The sequence below is a fragment of the Rhinopithecus roxellana genome, chromosome 13 (assembly GCF_007565055.1).
Source record: "Rhinopithecus roxellana isolate Shanxi Qingling chromosome 13, ASM756505v1, whole genome shotgun sequence".
Classification (NCBI taxonomy): domain Eukaryota; kingdom Metazoa; phylum Chordata; class Mammalia; order Primates; family Cercopithecidae; genus Rhinopithecus; species Rhinopithecus roxellana.
Window position 1 is genome coordinate 57,483,845 of NC_044561.1, and position 10,113 is coordinate 57,493,957.

The 10,113-nt window shown below is 56.4% G+C and overlaps 1 long non-coding RNA gene across 1 annotated transcript; it reads right to left on the bottom strand.

The window, feature by feature from the left end:
- Window positions 1-321: 321 nt before the first annotated feature.
- Window positions 322-3,908, bottom strand: LOC115892766. The gene is made up of 2 exons (XR_004052666.1): window positions 3,677-3,908; window positions 322-756 (listed from the first exon to the last, which is right to left on the bottom strand). It is a non-coding gene; the product is annotated as an uncharacterized LOC115892766 (long non-coding RNA).
- Window positions 3,909-10,113: the final 6,205 nt, after the last annotated feature.

Below are 10,113 nucleotides of genomic sequence, written 5' to 3' on the forward strand. Positions count from 1 at the left end.
CTGTGGGGATCCTTGTAAAGCTTTGCTCCTCCTGGGGCTCCCAACCCGCTCCTTCGCAGCTCCCCTTCTCAAGGAGCCCAAGCCCTGCCCAGCTGTGAGGGCCTGCTCCCTGGAGGCCTCCTTTAACTCCCCAGCCCACAGGGATGGACCCAGGACCCCCACATCTTAGAATCCATGGGTGACTTCCCCAACGAACACCTGGGGGAAGGTCAGTGTGACCTTTGTCCCTCCCTTTTGGATAGACACAGCCACCCTTTCTCCCCACCCCAGCAGCAGGGCTGTTGCTCAGTGACCCTGAGGTCGGTGATTCAGAAAAGCAGAGGCGGGTGTCACTCTTTATTGCGGGGTCCACACTATGGGTGTTGGGGCTCCTCCCACTGAGGGAAGGCTGAGCCTCTAGCCGGGGCTGGCCTCCTGGCCTCCTATGAGTCCATTCTCCTTCTGTCCCCTTAATCTCAGGCTGAGCATTTGCACTGGATCTCTGGGGGCCTGTGAGTCCTCCTTGACCTTCATCGCCCACTACCATGTGCTTGAGAGCATCACAAGTCAGTAGCAATGAGCCAGGCGGGTGGTGGGTCACCTGGCGCAGCAGGCCTGGGGTTCGGGTCCCAGCCCAGGAGCTGTGGAGTCCCAGGTGGAGGCAGGGGTGGTGGCCCGGTTCACAAGCAGGTCATGGGAGATTGGGTCGATCAGGTTGAGGAAGGCCACATCTCTGTAGAGGATGTCAGTAAGGAGGGTCCCCTCAAGGCCCAGGTCCTGTGAGTGGTGAAGAGAGAGCTGAGTGAGCCCGTCGGGTCTCCCATCTCCAGGCGCCACCCCAGCCAGCCAGATGCTGCTTATTGCTGTTCCTGTCTCTCCATCTCCTCCCTAAGGTTGGCTGTATTCTCCCCACAGGCGGCCATGGGCTAACCGTCCAGTAGTGAGTGGACCCTTTCTTTTTTTGCTTATTTATTTATTTTTTGAGACAGGGACTTGCTCTGTCACCCAGGCTAGAGTCCAGTGGTGTGATCTCGGCTCATTGTAACCTCTGCCTCCTCAAGGGATCCTCCCACCTCAGCCTCCTGAGGAGCTGGGGCTATAGACAGGCACCACTACACTCAGCTAATTAAAAAAAATTTTTTTGTAAAGATGGGGTCTCACTATGTTGTCCAGGCTGGTCTCAAACTCCTGGGCTCAAACGATCCTCCCAAAGTGCTGGGATTACAGGTGTGAGCCACTTGGCCTTTGTGGACCCTTTGGATAAGTACAGGGAAGGGGCATGGGAGCCATCAGGGAAGTGATAAGTGAATTCCAGAACCCTGAGACCAGTTCCCTCGAGGTGAAGTGTTGCGCTGTGACACTGCCTTCTCTGAGCTTAGGGCTTATCCGTGGGATTCTCCTCTTATGGAGGGGGGTTTGCTCCCTTTTGACCCCCTCAAATTCCCCCGTTCCCCAGGGTTCCCTTCAGACCCTTTGCCTTCCCACCTATCCCTTGGTTTTCCTGAGCTGCTGCCAGCATCTGTTGGTGGACAGGTCTGGATCCTTCCCTTGGGGGCGGACCTCTCTCTCAGATGTCTCAAAGGCATGTTACCCTGAAGCCGGCCTCACCACCCATGCCCCATGCCCCAGTTCAGTGTAGGGCGCCTCCATGCCCATCTTCCCAGGTACTGGGGCCAGAAGCCCTGGAACCCCCCAACACTCTTCCCTCCTCCTCTCTCCCCCAGCTCACTTAGTCATCCCTTCTCTCTCCCCACCATTACTGCCAGGATTCAGGCCTCCAGCCCCCTCTCCTACCCATCCCTCACCCCACCACCTGCACAGACCTGCCCTGGCCTTCCTGCCTCACTCCTCCACTTTCTCCTCCTGTCTACTCCCACAGGACTGGTGTGGGGCTGAACACTCTTTCAGAGGGTCTCTCTCTCTCTCTTTTTTTTTTTGTGTGTGACAGAGTTTTGCTCTTGTTGCCCAGGCTAGAGTGCAATTGCTCACCGCAACCTCCGTCTCCCAGGTTCAAGCAATTCTCCTGCCTCAGCCTCCTGAGTAGCTGGGATTACAGGCATGTGCCACCATGCCCAGCTAATTTTGTATTTTTAGTAGAGACAGGGTTTCTCCATGTTGGTCAGGCTGGTCTCGAACTCCCAGCCTCAGATGATCTGCCTGCCTCGGTCTTCCAAAGTGCTGGGATTACAGGCGTGAGCCACTGTGCCTGGCCCAGGCGGTCTCTTTAGTGGACACATTGACAGCTGATGGGGCAGCCACAGCGAGGAGGGGCCTCTAGACCCCATGTGGGCCTTCTCCAATCCATAGGTGATATGCTGTGTGCGTGGGTCCCAAGCACAGGAAGTTGGGCCAGGCAGGGAAGTCCGTGGGTCACAGCTGCAGGGTCCCTGCAGGTTATGGAGCAGGACAAGCCCCTCCCTGGACCTCAAATCCCAACCTCTGAGACAGAAAGAGGTGACCTAGCTGGTCTCTGAGGATCCTTCTTTCCCTCCAGTTTCCCAGCTAAAATGCCCAACTGGTGTCTTGGGCTCCAGACAGCATCCCAGACTGAGATCCCTGCCTCTGGTTGCCTGGCTGATTCAGTGCTGCTCTGCTGTTTGCCACAGATGCCAGCTAGGGAAGATCCAGAAGGAAGGCTGGCTGATGAGCCTGGCAGACCCAAACAGGGCCCCAGACCGCAACCTGCCAGCCTGCCTTCTGAGGGGCTAGACAGCTCCTCTTAAAGGGACAGCTCCATTTTTCCAGCCTGCTGAACCCAGAGTTGGAGGAGATTGAGAAAGGAAGACAGGAAGAAGGGCTCTGGCCCTGGCTTGCCCCACATTTTCTCTGTGGGCCCTAGGCTGACCACTTCGCCCCATGCCTCAGTTTCCCCATTTCTAATTATCTACCTTCTGCAGGCCAAACACCTGCATGGCTGACTTTCCGCTCACAGGATGGGGCAGGTAGTGGTGGTAGCTGCTGCAGGGGGTGGGGACGGGGTGGTGAGGGAAGTGGCTTGCTCAGGTGATGGTGGGACCAGCATCCCGGGACAACCCAGGGCTTGGGATCTGGGTTTAGTGTACCTGGTGTGTGTAGGAGCAGGGCCACCACCGGACGGACTGTTGTGGTGCACAGATGCTGGGGGTGTGCACTCTAAGAGCATGAGCTGCCTGTTGGAGAACTGGTGATGCATGCGGTGGCTCTGTGTGGGCTGCCATGGTGTCTTGGGGTGAGACCCCCGCAGACCAGCCCTGGGTCCTCTCCAGGGTCCACCAGTGCCTCCCCGATCCTGGAGGAGGAGGAAGCTACCCTCTTCCATTGTCTCTCAATACAAGATGATTCGCCCTCATTTGCCACTCCTCCGGGCCCCTCCCATCTTGCCAGGGCCTGAATCTGGGCTCTTAGCTCCAGGCTGGGGCCATCCTCAACACACACAACCCCTCTCAAGCCCCAGAGACCGGACACACACAGCGGTCCCCTCCTCCACACATGGTCCGCCGGCCTCACCCAGCCCTCACGCCAGCCGGCCACCCTCCGGCCCACGCAAGACCCCGCGCGCAGCAGCCCGTCGCGCCCTCGGAACCCGCCCGCGCGCGCCTGAGACCAGCTCCGCCTCGCCTCCCGGCCGATACATGCCCACAACCTACAGCCCCGCGCCTCCCAGATCCCCAGACCCTCCCTGGCCGCCAGCCCTGGGGCTGCCGCCTCCTTCTCTCACCTGGCGCAGGAGCGGCAGCAGCTGCCGGGCGCGCTCTGGCCGCCGCTCGCGGAGCGTGTACTGGATCTCGTGGAGCCACCGCACTCAGAGCTCGAAGGGCGCGGGCGCAGCCAGCCGCCCCCCCGGCCTCGGAGCCAGCCTAGGGCCGGGCCAGCCAAGCCAGCCGGCCCAGCCGCGCCCCCATGGCGGCAGCGGGTCCGGCGCCGAATCCACAGGAGGCCGGACGGTCTGCGCCCCGCCCCCGGGGCCGCCCCTAGTCGCCCCGCCCCCATCCACTCCGCCACGTCCGGACCCGAAGGCTGAGCGCCCGCCCTATCCCGCGCCGGAGCTAGGCCAGTGGGTTCCTAGGTTTGGCCGGGTCTCACTGGAGGAGGCCCTGCCTGCGTCACTCTTGGCGCTAGAGCTCTGTCCCGAGGGCCTGGAGCCGCCAAGGGAGACACGAGCTCGGCCGGGACGAGGTGGCTTTTGGCACCTCTCTACTCTCTGGCCCCAGTGCTGACTGGGGAATAGTCGCTTTGACGGTGCAAAGAGCGTTCTAGGCGGGTGTGGGGGTTCCACTGCGTGTGCCAGCGTTAGGCATTGCCCCCACCTGCTTTTAGAAATCTGCCCTGCGGCCGAGCGCGGTGGCTCAAGCCTGTAATCCCAGCATTTTGGGAGGCCGAGACGGGCGGATCACGAGGTCAGGAGATCGAGACCATCCTGGCTAGTACGGTGAAACCCCGTCTCTACTAAAAAATAAAAAAAAAAACTAGCCGGGCGAGGTGGCGGGCGCCTGTAGTCCCAGCTACTCGGGAGGCTGCGGCAGGAGAATGGCGTAAACCCGGGAGGCGGAGCTTGCAGTGAGCTGAGATCCGGCCACTGCACTCCAGCCTGGGCCACAGAGCAAGACTCCGTCTCAAAAAAAAAAAAACAAAAGAAATCTGCCCTGCATGGTGAATCTCCGTCTCTACTAAAATACAAAAATTAGGCCGGGCACCATGGCTCATGCCTGTAATCCCAGCACTTTAGGGGGCCGAGGCAGGCGGAACCCAAGGTCAGGAGTTCGACCAGCCTGGCTAACATGGTGAAACCCAGTTTTTACTGAAAATACAAGAAATTAGCCGGGCGTGGTGGCGGGCGCCTGTAATCCCAGCTACTGAGGAGGCTGAGGCTGGAGAATCGCTTGAACCTGGGAGGCGGAGGTTGCGGTGAGCCGAGATGGCACTACTGCACTCCAGCCTGGGTGACAGAGCAAGATTCCATCTCAAAAAAAAGAAAGAAAGAAAAAAGGAATCTTCCCTGCAGCTGGCAGTTGTGGTGTAGGACCTGCTCACACTGCATGGACACTCCTGCACTGGCAAATATTTACTGCCACCTGCTTCTTGGTTTGGGGCAGGCCCCCACCTCTGACTCCAGCCTGGGGAATAAACCAGATGAAGAGTGAGGTTAACCGTTAAGCCCAGCTCTGGGCAGGCTGGCAGCAGGCGGGCTGTATCTGCCACTGGCTTCAGTCTTCCTCCCTGACAAGGGGTGGGGCGGGGGGTGGGGGGCAGGCAGGGTGAGGTGGGGGCCCTGGTTCCTCTGAGGACCAGGGTGAGGTACGGACCCACCCAGCTCAAGGAGTATCCCACTTCCCAGGGTTCCCTCAGCAGAAATCTAGGTCTCTGTTGGAGGCCTGCTGGGCCCCTGCAGCCCCAATCCCAGCTCTGGGATCCTCACAGTGTTTGAGGCACTGATCTGCAGTCCCCACTTCCCCAAGCAAGGAGCATGTGTCTAGCCTGTGAGGATGGGTACCTGTTGTGCAGGAAGGGCTGAGCACCGTCCAAGGGCCTATAGTGAGGGATGACAGCCAAGCTCCCGTGTGTGTGTGTGTGTGTGTGTGTGTGTTAATTACCCTATGAAGATTCAAGGTTCCTTCCTTTGGATTAAGCACTGCCTGCCCAGAGATGGCAGTGGGGAGAGGGTAGGGTGCCAGGATCTGTCATCCTGTGGGGCTAGGCCCCTGAAACAAGGCAGAGGACAGCAGGATGTCTTAGCTCTTGACCATCCACGGACCCCTAACCCCTGTTGGGCCTGTGCCTATATCCCCTTCTCTCCTGGCACCTGCCAGCTGGACATAACAGCCTCTCCTCCCGCTTCAGTACAGCCAGTATTGTCCTGGGGCCACCTTGGCACCACAGGTTTCCTCCTTGGCAAACCTGCATGACGGCCTTGCCTGCCCTCCCCCAGGGCCAAGGTGCTGTTGCTGAAGTGAAGTGGCGACTGAAGTGGGTCAGAGCTTTAAGCAGCAGCCCCAGTGCCCCAGGGACCTCCTAGACCCCCTGCTCAGAGCAGGCGGCCGGTAAGCCCTCCTCCCCTTCCCCTGCAGCCTCAGGGCTGGAGCCAGAGCTGGGAGGGCTCCCAGATCCTGACCATATCCTCCCAGAGACTGAGCCAGGCCTGGACACTGTCCCCTCGAATGTGAGAAGACTGGGCAGGGGGAGGGGAGGGAGGAGGGGATGGAGAGCTGAACCTCGAGCCATGAAAGGGGCAACCTAGGCAGTGGTATGGGGGAGTGCCCAGAGCTCAGAGTCCTGTGGAAGGCAGAGAACTGCCCCAGCCCCTGCCTCTCATCCCCCACCCTCTGTGTCCCTGGCTGAGAGGTTCCTAGAGGACGTTTTTCCAGCAAAAGAGGGAGGGTGGTGGCTGGGCCTAGATCCTTGGATGGGCTTTTCTCTGCCTGCTTGCAGGGCGCCTAGGGTAAATGGGCTCTTGGAGACAATTTCTGGCCTAACCTGACTTGAACAGGAACCCGCGGAGGCAGAGCTATCCCCTCAGGCGTGGGGGCGTGATTCCACCTCGCCAGCCATGTGTTCCACACTGAAGGCTGCTGGCCCCTCTCCCTGGGGTTACCCTGAGCAGCAGAGCTGTGCTTGTGGAGACCCAGGGGGTGGAGGGATTGCGATATTGTCCTCTCAGTTCCCAGAGCTGATGTGGGAGCTCACGGGCTTGTCCTGGATCCTTTAGGGTAGCCCTGCCATCCCTAGGGAGTCAGTGAGGTCAGAGGTTGGGAGCTGGAGAATCAGGTAGGGAGGACACAGCTAGACCTCAGGCCCTAATGGGAATGTACTAGGCTCCAAGTGGGACCTGCTAGGAGACAGGAATTGATGACAGCCATACCTTTGGAGTCTCAAGCCCTCTGCCACCCATGCAGCGGCCCAGTTCAAATGACAGGAACACAAGGTCCCAGTTGGCTCAGTGGGCTGGTAGAGGGCTGTAGCCAGGGCTGGAACTGGCCTTGCACTGCCTCTGGGCCCTTCTCTACCCACCTGGTGGTATTCTTCAAGCCTAGGAGGAAAAAAGGCCAGCTCAGGGTTAATGTAACCTCAGCATGTAGCTGGGTGGCACTGAGCCTCCCGGCAGCCACTGTAAAGAAGGACACAGAATGATTTGGGGGCATTCACTGGGAGGAAGGAAGCAGATGGATACTCTAAGGAGACAGGATGTCCCCTGTGCTTGCTCTACAGTTATGGGTTATCAACCTTCTGCAGGGCCAGGAATTGTCATGAGGCTGTAGTAAGCAGCAGAACTTGGCGGGGTGAGGTGAGATCACAGGTATAGGCTCAGGGCCTGGATTCAAATCCCCTGGGCTGCCACTTGTTGGATGTGTAACCACAGACAGAGTAAGGACCTGCCATAGCAAATTACGCAACCCACTTCTGTGGCTTAAAGTAACAGAATAGTTCTGGAGGCTAGAAGTCTGAAATCCAAGTACAGGACAAGGCACGCTCCCTCTGAGGACTCCAGGGGAAGATCCTTCCTTGCTTCTTCAGCTTCTGGTGGCTCCTGGCAATCCTCGATCAAGGGGGCCAGCCCCTCTACACCTGTGGGTGGTTCTCGTCAGGTGAAATGAGAGACTTGAGAAAATAAAGAGACACAAAGTATAGAGAAAGAAAAGTGGGCCCAGGGGACCGGTGCTCAGCATACAGAGGACCCGCCCCGGCACTGGTCTCTGAGTTCCCTCAGTATTTATTGATCATTATCTTTACCATCTTGGAGAGGGGGATGTGGCAGGACAATAGGGTAATAGTGGGAAGAGGGTCAGCAGGAGAACATGTGAACAAATGTCTCTGTGTCATAAACAAGGTTAAGAAAAAGGTGCTGTGCTTTGATGTGCATCTACATAAACATCCGGGTGCGTTAAAGAGCAGTATTGCTGCCAGCACAGGCTAGCACGTCTCACCTCCAATCCTAAGGCGATTTTCTCCTATCTCAGTAAATAGAACATACAATCCGGTTTTACACCGAGACATTCCATTGCCCAGGGACGAGCAGGAGACAGATGCCTTCCTCTTTTACTAATCCTCCTCAGCACAGACCCTTTACAGGTGTCAGGCTGGGAGATGGTCAGGTCTTTCCCTTCCCACGAGGCCATATTTCAGACTGTCACATGGGGAGAAACCTTGGACAATACCTGGCTTTCCTTCCCCAGTGTTTGTGTCCCTGGGTACCTGAGATTAGAGAATGGTGATGACTTTTAACAAGCATACTGCCTTCAGGCACTTGTTTAACAAAGCACATCCTGCATAGCCCTAAATCCAATAAACCTTGAGTAAACACAGCACAAGTCTCTGCAAGCACAGGGTTGGGGGTAGGGTTACAGATTTACAGCATCTCAAGGCAGAAGAATTTTTCTTAGTACGGAACAAAATGGAGTCTCTTATGTCTACTTCTTTTTTTTTTTTTTTTTTTTTTTTTTGAGACGGAGTCTCGCTCTGCCGCCCAGGCTGGAGTGCAGTGGCCGGATCTCAGCTCACTGCAAGCTCCGCCTCCCGAGTTTACGCCATTCTCCTGCGTCAGCCTCCCGAGTAGCTGGGACTACAGGCGCCCGCCACCTCGCCCAGCTAATTTTTTGTATTTTTTAGTAGAGACGGGGTTTCACCGTGTTAGCCAGGATGGTCTCGATCTCCTGACCTCATGATCCGCCCGTCTCGGCCTCCCAAAGTGCTGGAATTGCTGGGATTACAGGCTTGAGCCACCGCACCCGGCCCTGTCTACTTCTTTCTACATAGACACAGTAACAGTCTGATCTCTCTTTCTTTTCCCCACACTTGGGCTTCCTTGGCTGTAGCTGCATCATTCCAGTCTCTGAAACCATCTACCCTGTGTGTCTGTGTGGCCTTCACATGGCCTTCCTTATTTTTGCAATGGGGTCTCACTATGCTGCCCAGGCTGGTCAACTCCTGGGCCCAAGCAGTCCTCCTGCCTCAGCCTCTCAAGTAGCTGGGATTACGGGTGAGTGCCACCATGCCCAGCTCACACAGCCTCTTTGTAAGAAGTCTAGCTACTGGATTTAGTTCTCTTTCTAATCCCGTATGATCTTAACTAATTATTTCTGTACAGACTCTATTTCCAAATAAGGTCATGTGAAGAAAAATCAATTTGAACTGTGTTTTTTGGCTGGACACGGTGGCTCACGCTTGTAATCCCAGGTCTTTCGGAGGCCAAGGTGGGCAGATCACCTGAGGCCAGGAGTTGGAGACCAACCTGGCCAACATAGCGAAACCCCGTCTCTACTAAAAAAAAAAAAATAATAATAATAATAATAATACAAAAATTAGCTGGGTATGGTGGCATGCGCCTGTAGTCCCAGCTACTCAGGAGGCTGAGGCAGGAGAATCGCTTGAACCCAGGAAGCAGAGGTTGCAGTGAGCTGAGATGGCACCACCGCACTCCAGCCTGGGTGACAGAGCGAGACTCCATCTCAAAACACACACACACACACACACACACACACACACACACAACTACTGTGTTTTCCTTCTGTTGTCAGGAGACAACAATCATCACAGAAGACTTCTGTGACCAAATGTGTGGATTCTCCCCACACACCCAGCAAGAATCAATTCTGCAGCCGACACCAGCTGGTGTCTTCCAATTCAACTCAATTTTCATGCTGTCTACCTGGAGATGGCCTCAGAAACCACAGGTTGAGGGCTTGGTCCCACAAGACCACCCCTCATCCCACCAGTCACAAGTCTGGGCTTTGGGAACATCTGACTCACCGGCTTCTAGTTGGGGTTCCTACAGCCCCCTCTTTGGGTTCAATTAATTTGCTAGAGTAGCTCACACAACTCAGGGAGACCTGTTTGTTGGTTTATTTCAAAGGATGTTTTATTTTATTTTCTCCTCAGACATACTTTATCATCACTTAAAGTCAGTAGCTCAAAGGAAACTTTAAAAACTACAAATAGGCCAGGCACGGTGGCTCACACCTGTAATCCCAGCACTTTGGGAGGTCAAGGCTGGTGGATCACTTGAGGTCAGGAGCTGGAGACCAGCCTGGCCAACATGGTGAAATCCCGTCTCTACTAAAAATACAAAATTAGCTCGATGTGGTGGCAGGAGCCTATAATCCCAGCTACTCAGGCGGCTGAGTCAGGAGAATCACTTGAACCCCGGAGGCAGAAGTTGCAGTG